This window comes from Ornithorhynchus anatinus, chromosome X3, assembly GCF_004115215.2.
Source record: "Ornithorhynchus anatinus isolate Pmale09 chromosome X3, mOrnAna1.pri.v4, whole genome shotgun sequence".
NCBI classification, from domain to species: domain Eukaryota; kingdom Metazoa; phylum Chordata; class Mammalia; order Monotremata; family Ornithorhynchidae; genus Ornithorhynchus; species Ornithorhynchus anatinus.
The window spans coordinates 5,420,053-5,436,360 of record NC_041751.1 but is presented as its reverse complement, the minus strand read 5'-3'; the positions used below and the strand labels follow the sequence as shown (position 1 = coordinate 5,436,360).

At 43.3% G+C, this 16,308-nt stretch overlaps 1 long non-coding RNA gene across 2 annotated transcripts in view; it reads right to left on the bottom strand.

Annotated features, from left to right (window-relative positions):
- The window catches only part of LOC103164750, a 177,697-nt gene extending 162,176 nt beyond the window's left edge, over window positions 1-15,521 (bottom strand). For both annotated transcript variants that reach the window (XR_003755611.2, XR_484313.3), the window contains exon 1: window positions 15,429-15,521. This is a non-coding gene — a long non-coding RNA (uncharacterized LOC103164750). The remainder of the gene's footprint in view (window positions 1-15,428) is intronic.
- Window positions 15,522-16,308: the final 787 nt, after the last annotated feature.

The following is a 16,308-nucleotide window of genomic DNA, read 5'->3' as shown; positions in this document are numbered from 1 at the left end:
AAGCGACTTGCCCACAGTCACACAGCTGACAAGTGGCAGAGCCTGGATTCGAACCCATGACCTCTGACTCCCAAGCCCAGGATCTTTCCACTGAGCCAGCAGAAGCAATTAACGGTATTTACTGAGCACTTCCTGGGCAGAGCAGTGTACTAAACACTTGGGAGAGCAAAATTAAAAAAGAGTTGGGAGACACGCTCCCATCCATAAGGAGCCTGCGGCCTACAGTGGGAGACGGACATTATGGATAAATTATATATTAAAAACTAAATTATGGATATGTACAGAAGTGCTGTGGGGCTGAGGGTAGGGTGACCCTAAAGTGCCAAAAGGGCGTAGATCCAAGCGCATAGGCGACGGAGAAGGGAGAGAGAGAAGGGGAAAATGGAGACGGCCTCTTGGAGGAGGGGAAGGGAACTCCAGGTCAAAGAGAGGATAGGGGTAAGGAGTCAGCGGTGAGAGAGACAAGAGCGACGTGAAGTAAGCAAGCCTGTGCTTGCGCAGCGAAGTATGCGGGCTGGGCTATAGGTGGAAATCAGTGAGGTAAGATAAGAGAGCAAGTCATTTCACGTCTCTGCGCCTCAGTTACTTCATCTGTAAAATGGGGATTGAGACCGTGAGCCCCATGTGGGACAAGGGGCTGGGTCCGACCTGATTTGCTTGTATCCACCCCAACGTTTAGTACAGTGCCCGCACATAGTAAGTGCTTAAATACCATAATTATCATTATTAGTGCCATGCTCCTTAGGCTGGCTCTGAGATGGAACTAGTGACAAAGTATTCTTATGTATGCACCTATCTAGAGGAGACTAGTCAGCCTCCATCCCAGGATTAAAGTTTGGGCTGGAAAATTCCTTTCAGAATCTGCCCGTCCTGGATAAACCTGACAATTTTTTGTTTTAAGATAAAACACTCTGGATCTGTTTAGGCTAAGCTGTGAATATGACGGTAACAAACTTAATGCATCAAGTAACTACCTTCTTTCAGGGTGGACGTACCATGAAGAAACAAGCAAAAACATGTAAAAAAATAGTCCTAACAACCAGTACCAAGGAGAACAAACTATGGAACAAAACAGCATTCAGTGAAACTCCCCCAACTCCTGCCTCACAAAAATTCCACTGAACATTAACGTGAAAAGTTTTTTTTAAATACTGTGAGTTTTTGAAGAGAAGGGTTCAGTTAATATTTCTATTTTCGGCTATTGTGAAATCAGTTCCATACGTCGTTACGCAACTATATTTTTCTTACGTGTGTCAGTATTTCAAGAAAAATTTTCAACTTCAGGAGCCTTTATTTTCCATATGGGTCATGTGTGAATATTTCAGGGAGGTCCTAAAGGATCTAACCATGTCCAACAGCTTAAGACAAAAAAATTCTTACTGCTTAAAATAAACCTGGCTGCTAGCTTTTTTAATCACCTAAAAGGTTACAACAATCCTATTTTCTTCCTGCCTCAGTGTCAAGGATGTTGAAGGTTGTCTATAAAGCAGGGAAAGTAGGAGTGAATAGTTGGCCCAAGTGCTTTGGAAATCAAAGTGAGATATTTTTCTAGTCATATGCCCCAAAGAATTGTACCCCTCACAAACCCTGCACTCTGTCGCCAAAAAATATGTTTTATCAGTGCTATATTTAATTGCACAATTGCCTCATCTGCATTAATTGTCCCACTCCAGTATTTGATGGAAATAAAAAATATTTTTATATCACTAAATTGCAGACAATGTTAGCAGCACATGCAAGAAGAGGAGAGAACACGACAGTGAAACGGGGAGGAGGAGTAAATTTCCTGAATGTTTATTGTAGACAGCATTTGAGAGTGCAATGGAAGAGTCTCAAGTGCTCTCTGCCTCTTTTCCTACATTTTTCCTTCTCCTTCCTTTACTGTTAGACTTAATCCCTGTATGATCTAATTGCCCCAATCATGTCTTAATGGAAAAAAAAATGTGCAAAAGAAAAATTAGGGCAATTATGTGAGTAAAGATGGTAATTTCATAAGGCAGAACATTTCAAAGACGATCACATTACACCATGTTACGTGGGTAGATATTTTAAAACACATCTCGTTTAAACTGAGTTAGAAAAATCATCTAGTTCACATTTCCCTTTACTCAGAAAAAATGAAATCTCTCTTCTAAGAGGCTTCGACAAAAACAAGTAATCATTAAGTTATCCCATGCTATTGAAAAAAGATTGATTCTGAAGGGGAAACTATTTAAAATGAAACGACGACAAACAGAAGCACTGAATTGAACAAACGTTTGGCACACCTAAGTTAAATACTCCATTTTCAATGCCCAAGTGACACCTATAAAAAGTTATGGAACTTTTTGTTTACCGTATAAAAGTTTGCACCTGCATTCTAGCCTATAGGTAACGGCACCTATAAGAATCTACGCGATCTGTAAGAGCTGCAAAAAATATATATATATTTCTTTTTCCTCTCTCTGTCTGGAACCCAAGGGTCCATTTTAGACAACGAATGGTAAGACAAAGGTGCCGAACTCCACGTTACAATGTATTTTTTCTGCCAGCCTACCCCCGGTTGTGGTGATTTACATCCGGATCGCTTGTCAGGTTTCCGGCAAAATTCCCTCTTCACACATCTTAAATGCCCATTTGTTACGAGAAAGTTAGGTGAGACCTGGGATTTTAAACTTAGAGTGCTAACTTTCAAACACGCTCCAAATCTACTGATAAAATCAGAAACACACACAAACACATTAACTCAGGTGTCCTATTGTTTCTTCATAAAGTAAGAGAACAATATGGCTCCTTCCAGAGCCAAGTGTTTTACAGTCATACTTTCTGGCCTGTATTATTTCCCCACCTGGAGCTAGAGCCAAGGTATCCGCCGCACTCGCTGCACACGTAGAAGAAACTAAAGCCGCGATCTGATGCGCCTTAGACCCAAGAGGAAAGGGAAGCCCTGGAGACTGAGCTGGGGGGTAAGGAGAGGTAGCGCGCCAGAGAGAGCCAGGAGAGCAGAAGGGAAAAGAGAGGCTGGAGAGAAGAGAGTGGTAAAAGCAGGACTGCTTCTTATCAGTGCTTAGAACAGTGTTTCGCACACAGTAAGCGCTTAAATACCATCATTATTTAGCATCCACTGCGGGGGAGAGCCTACTCCAACCCAGTGCTGAGTTTCCTCGACAGCTGGCGGCTCCGAGGAAATTCTCCTGGCCAGGAGCTAATGGATCCATAGACTCAAGAATCGGACCACAGGGATCAGCCCGAGGGACAGATCTGCGGCCAACAGCCTTGAGCCTCCTCCAGACCTTACTTCTGGGGCTTGACGGTTAGCCGATGGTATCGTTAGCCGATGGTATCTATTGAGCGCTAAGTGCCGAACACAGAACACTGCACTAAACGCTTGGGAGAGTACGACGGTAAACGGACACGTGCCCTGCCCACATCGAGTTTACCGCTTCCTCTGCTTTTCCCCTGTCATTCATTCATTCAATATTTATTGAGCGCTTACTATGTTCAGAACACTGTACTGTTTCGAAGAATACAATATAACAATAAAACAGTCCGCTCAAGCCACCCTTTCCCTTCACCCTCTGTCACCTAACACCTCCCCGCCTCCACACCCAGGTCTCGTGGCACCTAAAATATTGTTTTAAAAAAACCTAGCGGCAGATAAATTTTTTATCATGGGAGACATTGGAAGAGAGGAAGAGGATCACTGAAAAATTAAACAAAGATCACTGCCATATATTATATTATATATATATAATATAGTTGAACAGAGGGTGGGGGACCAGTGAGGACCCCGCAGGTGCATGGTGGTTGTTTTGCTGAGATCTCTGGTTCAGATACCCCAAGAGGTATCTTGAATGCCCCGGGTGATTCCTGACAAGTATCACCCAGAGGTGACCATTCACCTTGTTCAGCATCTGAATTTGGTCCCGTCCAGGTGAGCATCAGGGTCAGCACGCCAAGGAGTCTGAGAGAGCGCGTTAAAGATAAGGGAGGTAGGAATCCAGTGGGGTAGGGTACCCTGCCAACCAAATGGTCTAGTGGATAGAGCACGGGCCCAAGGTCAAGGGTTCTAATCCCATCTCTGCCACTTGTCTGCTGTCGGACCTTGGGCGAGTCTCTTAACTTCTCTGCGTGTCCCACGTGGGACACGGACTCTGTCCAACCTGATTAGCTTGTACCTCCCCCCGGACTTAGTACCGTGTCTAGTGAGCAGTTAAATATCAGTATTAAAAAAAGAAAAATTTGCATTTGTGCTCTTGGGATTGGGGATGCACCGTTGACTCTTCCGAGTATCGTTCATAGTTACATTCTTTTTAATCTATATATTTGGGGTGAGAAACCCTGGAAGGGGAGATTCATTGTGTGCCAGAATTATTTTCTTCGGCGGTACGGTTCAGAATGGCACAACCCTTTGACACAAGTCACTCAGACATCAGTGAGCCATCAGTTTCGGTTCTGTTTACACTTACAAGATTTAAGGGATTAAAACTTCTTACAGTCATGCAACACCGGTGCTTATTTTGGTGACAGAAGGATTGCGCTACACCGGCTTGGGACAACAGCCTTGAAAAGCTTTTGCTTTTTGTTACTCTGAATAGCAGTTTGAGCAAAAGGTAGGCTAGCAGTCTTGCGAAGAATAAAACTCAATGTAAATATGTGATGAGAAGTGATGAACCTGTTTATTGAGTGCAATAAACCTATATTGCTGCCATTGCTTGTCATCCTTTGGAAAATTAATGATCAGGGTCATATTTATTGTTTTGGAGTTGTCAGAAATGGAATATCATGTAGAGTTTTCCATATCATACTGCTGCGATCACTATATATGATCACTGTGGTGATTGCTAAGCGCTTACTCTATGCCAAGCAGTGGACATCGGATGGCCTAGCGATAAGATCCTGGGAGGCAGAGGACCTGGGTTCTAATCCTACTCCACCACTTGCCTGCTATATAATCTTGGGCAGGTCAATTAACTTCCCATTTCTTAAGTTTCATTATCTGCAAATGAAACTGTTCTCCCTCCTGCTTAAGACTATGAGTCTCATCTGGGTCAGGGACTGTGTCCTATCTGAATTTTTATTGATCTATCTCAGAGCTTAATATAGGATTTGGCACATAATAAGCCCTCGAATATTATTATTATAAAAGGTATTTAAAAACCTCAATAGAACTTATCCATGATTTTTCTGATAAAAAGAGAAATGACCTACCCCCTCTGCCAAAGGTATATTGCCTTTACAATAGCGTTTTCTTCTAGGTCTAGCACTTTGCCAGACCCTAAAGGCAAATAACCTCAAAAGCAAATCCAGGTATGAAAATTTAGGAGTGCTGCATGGAAAAGACTGGGCAAAATGAGAGAGAACTCACCCAAGTGTTTAACACAGCGCTCTGCACATAGTAAGCACTCAATAAATACCACTGATTGCTTGAAAGAGAACAGATGGATTCCACGATCCTAGGAGAGGATGAGGAGGAGACCTAGGTGAGGATAAAAATTCATATCAGTGTCACCATAATCATCAACATTGGAATTATCATCATCCTGCTGTAGGTCCAATCGAAAGACCGTGAATCTGGGAATCAGACTTAAACCTGGATTTGAGTTAATCAACCCAACAATGCTATTTATTGAATGCCTGGGTACAGAACATTGCCATTTCAGGGATGCCTGCTGGGTCTATGCCATCAGCGGCGAGGGTTTCCAATCACCGAACCACCTATGAGCATTCTGTAAGGATAGAAGGAATCCTGAAAAATAAAATCGTGAGATCACATGACTGGAAAAAGCTCCAACAGTTAATAATAATAAAAATAACGTTGGTATTTGTTAAGCACTTATTATGTGCAGAGCACTGTTCTAAGCGCTGGGGGAGATACAGGGTCATCAGGTTGTCCCACATGAGGCTCACAGTCTTAGTTACCAAGGCAACCACTATGGACGCTCTGGCGGTACTGCCTAACATCCTTCACTTCGCACTTCTCGTTTATTTGCATTCTGCATGCTACCTATCACGATAATCAATTCGGTCACACAAGTTTGGCAGACCGAAGTCTCAGGATCAAGGACCGTTCAACTTGGCCAACACCGGCGTGAAACGTTACGAATGCGATCCTGGGTCAAACCATTCGGCGCCATTTGTATTGGTTTTATTGTTCACAGCGTTAGGTTGGTGACACCTAATAACGCATTCGTTTGTAGGATCAATTCAGACTTCTCTTTTACAGTTGCCCGTGGGTATGGCCTAGTTAGATTTAGCGATTTTATTTTTAGACCTAAGCTATCCGGAGAGATTGGTGTTGCCTCTTCTTCTGCCTAACTTCCTCCTGGGCTGTGATTTGCTTAGTGTTGTTATTACTGACCTAAAAGAGCTGGAGGGAATGACTTAGAGGACTAAGCATCAACTTTGTACTTTAACACCTGTCTCCCTTGAGCCAGCGATGCATATCCTAACAGGGTCATCTCGGCTTTCCCGGGGAGGAAAACCAAATTGTATGTAGTGCGCGTGTGTGGGAGTTCTCCTTAAAGAAGCCTTTCAAAGCCAGGGCCCTGCCCGCTCTGACTACGGTCGAACGTTCCGTACTAGACTGATTTTTAAGCCAGGTTTGCCTTGCCATCTTTATACAAAGCTTCTAGCAGGGTATTGGTGACTTACAGTAATAAAACCCACTTTCTGTTAAGCATTAGAAAAGCAGTGCACAGCAGGCATGTGTAATGGCTTGAGAAATCCACTGGATAAAATATTTCCACCTTTGTGTTAGACTAGGAAAACTGGCTAAAAAACAATACGTTATATTAGTCCAGGCCAGTGACTTTTAGACAGACCATTTAAACAAAGTCCTAGGTAATTACACCAGGGCAAAGATATTTAAACAAAATCTAAATCAATGATATCCACTGTGTGCACAGCACTGTACTAAGCGCTCGGGGGAGTACAGTATAACAGAGTTGGTAACACGTTCCCTGCCTACAATGAGCTGACAGTCAAGGGGGAAGTAGACTTTAACATAAATAATTTCTATATACATGGATATGCCCACAGGACATAGATCCAAGTACACAGAGTATGCAAAAGGGGAGAAGGAGCCCAGAGGAAAGAGCCCTTAATTGGGGAAGGCCTCCTGGAGGAGATGTGACCTTAATAATAATTCACATACAATAATTATTCATTCAATAGTATTTATTGAGCACTTACTATGTGCAGAGCACTGTACTAAGCACTGGGCGAGATACAGGGTAATCAGGTTGTCCCACGTGAGGCTCACAGTTAATCCCCATTTTACAGACGAGGTAGCTGAGGCACAGAGAAGTAATAATAATGATGTTGGCATTTGTTAAGCTCTTACTATGTGCAGAGCACTGCTCTAAGCGCTTGGGTAGATACCGGGTAATCAGGTTGTCCCACGTGAGGCTCGCGGTTAATCCCCATTTTACAGATGAGGGAATTTAGGCACAGAGAAGTGAAGTGACTTGCCCACAGTCACACAGCTGACGAGTGGCAGAGCTGGGATTCGAACCCTTGACCTCTGACTCCCAAGCCCGGGTTCTTTCCACTGAGCCACGCTGCTTCTCTAATAATTAAGTCACCACACATGGGAGGAAGGGAAAGGCACAGCAAAACAAAGAATCGAACTTTCTAAAGAGCCCTCCGATCTATTCCCTGAATGGATATTTCTTCTAATAATCAGTACAATGGAGGAAATACCTATCACCCAAGAAAATCACGCTCATGAAAGCCAGTGAAATCCTTGAATAGTATTAATGTTGGTATTTGTTAAGGGCTTACTATGTGCCGAGCACTTGTTCTAAGCGCTGGGTAGAGACAGGGTAATCAGGTTGTCCCACGTGAGGCTCTCAGTCTTCATCCCCATTTTACAGATGAGGTAACTGAGGCACCAAGAAGTGAAGTGACTTGCCCAAAGTCACACAGCTGGCAAGTGGCGGAGCTGGGATTAAAACCCACGACCTCGGGCTCCTAAGCCCGGGCTCTTGCCACTGAGCCACGCTGCTTCTCAACGAGCTAATCAGGTTGTCCCACAAGGGGCTTACAGTCTTCATCCCCATTTTCCAGATGAGGTAACTGAGGCCCAGAGAAGTTAAGTGACTTGTCCAAGGTCACACAGCAGACAAGTGGCGGAGCCGGGATTAGAACCCACTTCCTCTGACTCCGAAGCCCGGCCTCTTTCCACTGAGCCACACTGCTTCTCCTGAATAGGCAGGCCAAGCCAAAGCATTTCAAAAAGTATGAATACTTAAATCTAGAAGAGCCCTGTCTCCAGTAATTTGACTAGACCTGTCTAGACACTTGCTTTTTACTCTTAACAACACTGACCCTTGAAAGACGATGGCCAGGCCTGGTCTCTACTTCTCATCCGCTGCTTAGGGAAGCAGCGTGGCTCAGTGGAAAGAGCCCGGGCTTCGGAGTCAGACGTCACGAGTTCGGCTCCCGGCTCTGCCACTTGTCAACTGTGTGACTGCGGGCGAGTCACTTCACTTCTCTGGGCCTCAGTTACCTCATCTGTAAAAATGGGGATTAACCGTGAGCCTCACGTGGGACAACCTGATTACCCTGCATCTACCCCAGCGCTTAGAACAGTGCTCTGCACGTAGTAAGCGCTTAACAAATACCAACATCATCATCATCACCTGCCTCGGAAAGACTGACCTCATTTCAAAGTGCAAAGCGATAGCACATTTCCGCCTCAGCCACCCAACTCAGCCCAAGGTTAAGTTAATTTCCATTTGCCTCAACTGTCCGGTGACTGACCAGATATTCTGTTGACTGTTTGGGAAATTCCCGTTTCAGCCGTTTTTGAAAAATGAACTATTTTTTCCGTCACATCTGAAAAAATACTTGCTGGGGAGCGTGTAACTTGGGCTGAAAATAACTTTTAGGTTCTTTGTCAGAAGTTTGAAGTTTCAGGGTATGAACCAGCCAATTTGTTTTCCTTTTCAACAGTGAAAAATGATGTCATTTCTCATTTTCATGGGAGAAAACAAATAGTAGGATATTACCGATGGTCTTAAAAAAAAAATAAAAAGTTGCCGACCAGACGGTTAAGCACTTAGCATCTGCAGCGTGTTGTGCTATCGTTCGTTACTCCTCCCCACGAGACTGCAGTTTCTTCGCTGTCGAATTGGAAAACAAAAGCCCAGAAAGGTTGGGTTTTACCAAGAGACACAGAAATTGAGAGGCGAAGCTCCAGACTCGGAGCTCCAGGAAAGATCCACGCGGGACCCGAACTCCCTTCTCGATATCTACCGTTCGTTCATTCAATTGTATTTATTGAGCGCTATGTGCAGAGCACTATACTAAGCGCTTGGAAAGTGCAAGAACTCAACCCTCTCTACCTTGAAAATTCTAAGGTACCACCTCTTCTAACAAGTGTTCCCTGATTAAATTCCCAACCCCTTGAGTTGTATCAGCCTCTAGGATGTGTACGTGTGTATAGGGGAATGCAGCGTGGCTCAGTGGAAAGAGCCCGGGCTTCGGAGTCAGAGGTCATGGGTTCGACTCCCTGCTCTGCCACTTGTCAGCTGTGTGACTGTGGGCAAGTCACTTCACTTCTCTGTGCCTCACTTACCTCATCTGGAAAATGGGGATTAACTGTGAGCCTCACGTGGGACGACCTGATGACCCTGCATCTCCCCCAGCGCTTAGAACAGTGCTCGGCACATAGTAAGCGCTTAACAAATACCAATATTATTATTATTATTATATTCGCCTATATACAGCTCTGCATATGACTATTTATTTGAACATTCAGTGTATTTACTTTGATTCAACCATTATTAATGCTGATAATCATCCTGGTATTTGTTCAATACACATCAATAAACTGTGGAGGACACACAGGATACTCAGGTCAGACGGTCCCTGTCCCACATGGGACGCGTTGTATAAGGAGGAAGAATCCCCATTTAAAAGAAGAGGAAACTGAAGCACAGAGAGTTAAGTCACTTCCCCAAGGTCACCCAGCAGGCAAGTGTTGGAAGCAGGATTAGAACCCAGGCCTCCTGGTTCAGTCCCATGCTCCCGCTGTGCCATAATACTTCTCTCTCGATACCCTCTGAGTGACACAGCTGTTTCCTTTATTTGGCCCTTGTCCTTGGGGTGGGGGAGAGAAGTCATGTCTAAGTTGTAATAATGGTGTTCATTGAGCACCGAATAAAAGCAGCCGGCAGAACTGAGACGTAGGGAAGTACATTAGTATTTTGCTGATGAGATGTGCATCACCTTGACTCTATTTATTTGTATTGTTTTAATGAGATGTTCATCCCCTTAATTCTATTTATTACTACTGTTTTTGTCCGTCTCCCCCGATTAGACTGTAAGCCCAAAGAGCAGGGACCGTCTCTGTTACCAATTTGTCCATTCCGAGCGCTTAGTACAGTGCTCTGCACACAGTAAGCGCTCAAATACTACTGAATGAATGAATGAACGAATACCACAGAAGACGTGGGGGGAAACAGAAAAAACAGTCACAGAATGGAATCGGAATAAAACGCAATAGTCTATTTTTCACAATTTAACATTTAGTGCAATAGCTGCAGAGGGGCATACGTTCAGTGAAATCGGTTCTATTGAAATTCTATTATTTCATATAAATGCCTTCTGTTAATTACACTTGGGGAATCGAGAGACTCAAAACGAACGGCGGAAGTATCACTTATTTTTCAGGCGATCCATTATTTGCAGACAATTACACCAGAGCACACATAAACACCTTATGTAAGTAATTCAGACTTGCCTACTTGCAATTACAGACAGCATTACACTAGTGACCAGTTTGCTTGCAAATTAGCCACTCATCAGCTTTATGATTATACAAAGTATAGCAGCTGTAGCTCTCAAAATTATGATTAGTATAAAACCCTTCATTCCTAGCTTGCTTACAGAGCCACCCTACAGTTTTAATTGATTAACTCCAGTCCATTCAACTCTACGCCACTCATTTAATAAAGTCATCTGCAAAGTTCACAGATAAGAGTGCAATGCGTTGTAGGGATCAAAGAATTCATCAAGAAAAGAGCAGATCAGTCGATCGGGGGTATTTATTGAGCATTTACTGTGCGCAGAGCATTACACGAAGCATCTGGGAAAGTTCGGTACAGTTAGGGGACCCTGGAAGCAGCATGGCTTAACGGAAAGAGCACGGTCTGGGAGTCAGAGGAACTGGGTTCTAATCTTGCCTTGGCTACTTACCGGCTGTGCGACCTTGGGCAAATCGCTTGACTTCTCCGTGTCTCTCAGTTCCCTCATCTGCAAACTGGGGATTCGATACCTGTTCTGCCCACATGAGACCTTCAGTCTACTCCAGTGCTTGGCACGTAGTAAGCGCCTAATACCAAAATTATTACTATATTAGACATGAACCCTCTCTTTTCAAGATAAGAGCTAGTGAAGTTGTAGCTTTTTAGTTCGGCGAAAATAAACTGGATCAGTGACTCCTCTTCCCTTCATACTCAATTTTGAAGACTTATTCTGTCAATTACAATCTATAACATTCCAAACTAGTCCATCCAGGCTGACAGCAAACTGGTATCTGGAAGTGACAGCTTTTTCTTGTCCTGGGACTGTTGCTTCTGAGAAATGGGGGGCTTCTTTAAGTGGTAGAACTCAACTCAATCTCGTTACCGACCAAATTCACTGGGACAACACTTTGATAGTTTTGGTCACCATTTGGAAGCACAGCAAGTGTGCATGGGCAGACCATGGTTTTTGCTTCTCCTGGACACAGATGATTCTAAAATTGACCCTCAAGGGAAAAAAACCTCCACTATTCAGCTATTAATTATGGATTTGCTGAACTGTGGCAATCCAACTACGTATAGGTTGCCCATAGCATTCAGCCTTCAATAATGTCACCCTTAATGACAATAACTATGCCCGATATATTATTTCTTGTAGTGACTTGCATTAATCCATGAGGTAGTTATAAAAAGGCTGTGTTTTTTACACCTGGCAAAGAGAATGATCATCAAAGTTGAGCAGTCAGCGATACGATGTATCACTGTATCGTCATGTACCAAAATGATGATATACGTTCAGCTTATTAACCTAAACACTACCTGATGCTCTGTGTCCAGTTTAGAGGATTCAATATTAAAATCATCCAAATGAAAACTTGAATCGTACCTCAAAGCAGCTAGTGTCCCGCACTGACACCCATTATCATCGACGAAAGAGATCCCTTTGTCCGCATTCTTCAGTTAGGAACTGCACCGATGAGAATCCACAAAGTGGATCAAAATAGGATACCTTGATATGTATGATTAATTTTGGTAAACAGCAGACATTTCCTCGCTTTCTCATCTGAGTTAAAGAACAATTAACTAGCAGAGATAGACTTTTCTTCCTCTCGGGCTTCAGGCCCTCCAAGAATCTCCGTGATCGGAGCAGAGAAGCTGTCCAAAAAGAATCACGTGTACCAGAGAAAGAGAGGCAATCCCAACAGAGAGAAGCAAACAGCAGTCTCGTTGAGGTGTTACTCATTCCCCATACTGCTGTGGAGTTCTACGGTATTTAAACTGACCACGGAGAACAATAGTAACTAGGCCTCCATAATGCACCCTAACGTCTGCCCCAGTCGGCAAAATCCGGCTTCATCTTAACGGCCGACTCCCAAATTGTTGACGAGGAACTGTCGGATGAGATGGAATACGCAGTAGCGCATCGTCCTACGACAGCTACTGAGGCATAAAGAGCTATCTTGAGCCTAAAAATGAGGGAGCAGCTGCAAGTTGTGGCAGGTTCTGAAATCCAATTTGCTTCCAAAACCCATTAAGGCCACATGGAGGAAAAACAAAGTGCTACACGATCACTCTGAGAGTAGTGTATATTATTTTTGAACCAGTAAAGCAGAGTCCTCTCATCTGCTAAATTCAGCTGAATAGAAGTGTTAGATTTTCTGTACTTCTCCCTCATGAGAGGTGTTTTAAACTCAAACACACTGGTTTTGGACTCTGGTCACTGAATACGTGTTAGATCTTCTTGTGTGGTGACAGAGAGAAGGCAACCAAATCTGGTCCGCGCTTCCTTGTTAAGCTCTCATTACCCTTTCTAGTTGATCCGGATGAGGAGGCCGTGTGTCCTCATCTAAGAATCGTTGGTGTGTCTGGAGAACTTTTTCCTCTTTGAAAAATGCAACCTCAAGGCAAAGGAAGAATCTTATTTTGAATGTCACCTGCGAGAGATCACTTTGGTGGCTCTGACTAGCCCAAATGGAGATGAGAGTGAAGCTGCAGGTAATGATAATGATAATAGTGGTTTTTGTTAAAGCGCTTACTATGTGACAAGCCCTGTACTACCCACTGGGGTAGTTGCAGATGACCAATTTGGACACAGACTCTGTCCCACATGGGGCTCGCGGTCTGAGAAGCAGCGTGGCTCAGTGGGAAGAGCCCGGGCTTGGGAGTCAGAGGTCATGGGTTCGAATCCCTGCTCTGCCACTTGTCAGCTGTGTGACCGTGGGCAAGTCACTTCACTTCTCTGTGCCTCAGTTCCCTCATCTGGAAAATGGGGATTAAAACCGTGAGCCTCACGTGGGACAACCTGATGACCCTGTATCTACCCCAGCGCTTAGAACACTGCTCTGCACGTAGTAAGCGCTTAACAAATACCAACTTTATTTATTTAGAGGGGAGGGAGAACAGGTATTGAATCCCCATTCTACAGGTGAAGAAACAGACACAGAGAAGTAAAGTGACTGGCCCAAAGTCACACAGCACTTAAGCATCAGAGCGGGAATTAGAGCCCAGGTTACCAGACCCTCAGGCCCAGGCTCTGGATTTCCATTATTGAGATGGAAACAAATTTTATTTTTTTTTAAAGTCAAACAAGTCTTCCAAATGAAAATTTATAACTGGAAATAGTAATAAAAAGTAAAGCAGGTACTTGGACAGCTTAACCATGTATGTTCAGTATTGAGTATATTCTGCCTCCTCTTCTTCCTCTAGAATGTTTAGGGGGAGAGGCCAAAGAAGAATTCTTGCAAAAATAGGTTAAATGATCTAGAAAAATGTCAGCATGTTCCTCCACTTCCTGTCTCCCCACTGCACTCTTTCTGATACTAGTTATGTTACCTGTTAAGCTCTTTCTATATGTTAAGCAATAAGGGGACTCAGTCTAAAAAAGGAGGGAGAATATATTACCCCCATTTTACAGATGAAGAAACTACGGATAAAGAAGTTAAGTCACTTGTCCAAGATCACAGAGCAAGCAAGTAGTACAGCTGGGATTATAACCCAGGTTTTGTGTCTCCCAGTTCTGTGTTCTTTCCACTATGCTATGATGCCTGTTTTGGGAAAAAAAAAATCTATACCAATAAAATAAACTCATTCTCTATACAATAAACACTTTGAAATTTCAACATCAACTTAGACATTCCTGGCTCAAAGATGAAAATTTTAATACCTCAGAATGGAAAAAAACACTTTATACTTGTTATATACAAATTGCTTTAACAATAGTGGTATTTTTAAGCACTACGTGCTAGGCACTATACTAAAAGGTGGAGTAGATACAAGGTAATGGGGTTGGGCACGGTCCCTGTCCTACAAAGGATTCATAGTCTTTATCCCCATTTTACAGATGAGGTAACTGAAGCACAGAGAAATGAAGTGACTTGCCCAAGATCACACAGCAGACAAGTGGCAGAGCCAGAATTAGAACCCAGATTCTTCTGACTTCCAGGCCTGTGTTCTACCCACTAGGCTTCTATTCAACACACATTCCGTCTTCATAGTACATGACTTTTTAAGATCATCCATAAATGACACTCATTCCCTACCAGAGTCATTTTCACTTCTGCAGTGGTCCTTAGTGAGGGCTTACTAGGTACAGAGCACTGTACTAAACACTTGGGGAGGGTATAATACTATAGAAGTAGCAGCCACATGCCCTGCCTATAATGAGCTTACAGTCTAGAGGGGGAGGTAGACATTAATGTGAATAGAATGTTACCCTGCAGTCATCAGTAGGCCTTATCCTCCTCTACAGATAGACAGATGCTTAGTTATATAGAGATTCCAGACTATATTTTCAAAAACCAACACTTACACACACTCAGACTCCCCTTTTCCACCACCTCAAATTTGCCAAAAAACCTGAGGCTGATGAGGGTCTCCCTACAGCTCCCTTGCTGAAACAGCCCCTGCACCCATTTTAAATGCTCCAGTTTCCCTGCTTTTAGTGGGGTCCATGGTGTAGGTTTAATCTCTCATAATGTTTGGAACCCAGATGTCCAAAATAGCTGATTTCAAAGCCATCTCTCAAAGATTTTCATTCAGCACCCAAAAGTTATTCTCACCAGAGATAAAAGAAAGCTCTAAAACCTTAGACTGTGAGAAAGGACCTCTTTTATCATCTCAGGGACAAAAGTAACAAGAAATTAAATGGGAAAAGAGAAGCAATGACTAGCGGTGCCCATGGAAAAAGATGTGTCCTACCTGTTTCAAGGTGAGCTGGGTGGTTCTTTGCCGAACCAGGGAGAGCAGATCATTTCAGCAGCAAGAATTCTCCACAGAAACTGGAACATGGCCTGTAGCTTCCTGGTTGACAATTGAAAAGCTAGAGAGCTTCAGCTGAACATAATTTCCCTGATTATGCCAAAGAAGAAGGTGAATCAGATAGGACCTGAGCTGTTTGGAGCTTGATAGCCAACACATGGAGTTACTTGTGGACTAAACAACTGTTTCAGGGCCTAGAACTAGTACTTTTTGTAACCTCATCAGTCAGAGACTGAACTGTTACAGACTCTGTTTTCTGGAGTCTTCTGCCTTCCAAGGAAGCAATATTCTTTTTGTAATATCACTCCTTCCTTAGGCCGGGTCTAATGTAGCAAATTACTTCTGTAATTGAAGAAGAAAACATACATGAGACTCTTATTTCTTTCCCTGAATGATTTGGCTGACAGACTTGTTTCGGCTTCAGTGATCTAGGTGCTTTACATGGGCACACCTGTGGAGGAAGTTCCTAACGACTCATTTCAGAGGCTAGGAAAATGAACCCTCTCGGAGATGGGAAGTTTTCATTAAAAGCCTTAAGTCTTAAAAGCCTTAAACTCCTCAGTCTCCCAAAACTGAAAGAGTCCTAGCAAGGGAGCTTTCAACATCACGTCAAGGAACGACTCTAACGCACACACAGTCCTTTGACTTCAAGTCAACATGAAAATAAAAGCTTCAGGTCCACATGAAAATTTGTAACTGCAGAATATCGCATCAACGGCAAGAGCAACAACAAAATCAGCTTGGAGGCCTTCCGTGTGAGGCAAATAAATTATTCCTTTTATCTTGAGTTTCTTCTTTTACCATTTGTATTTAGTCTTTT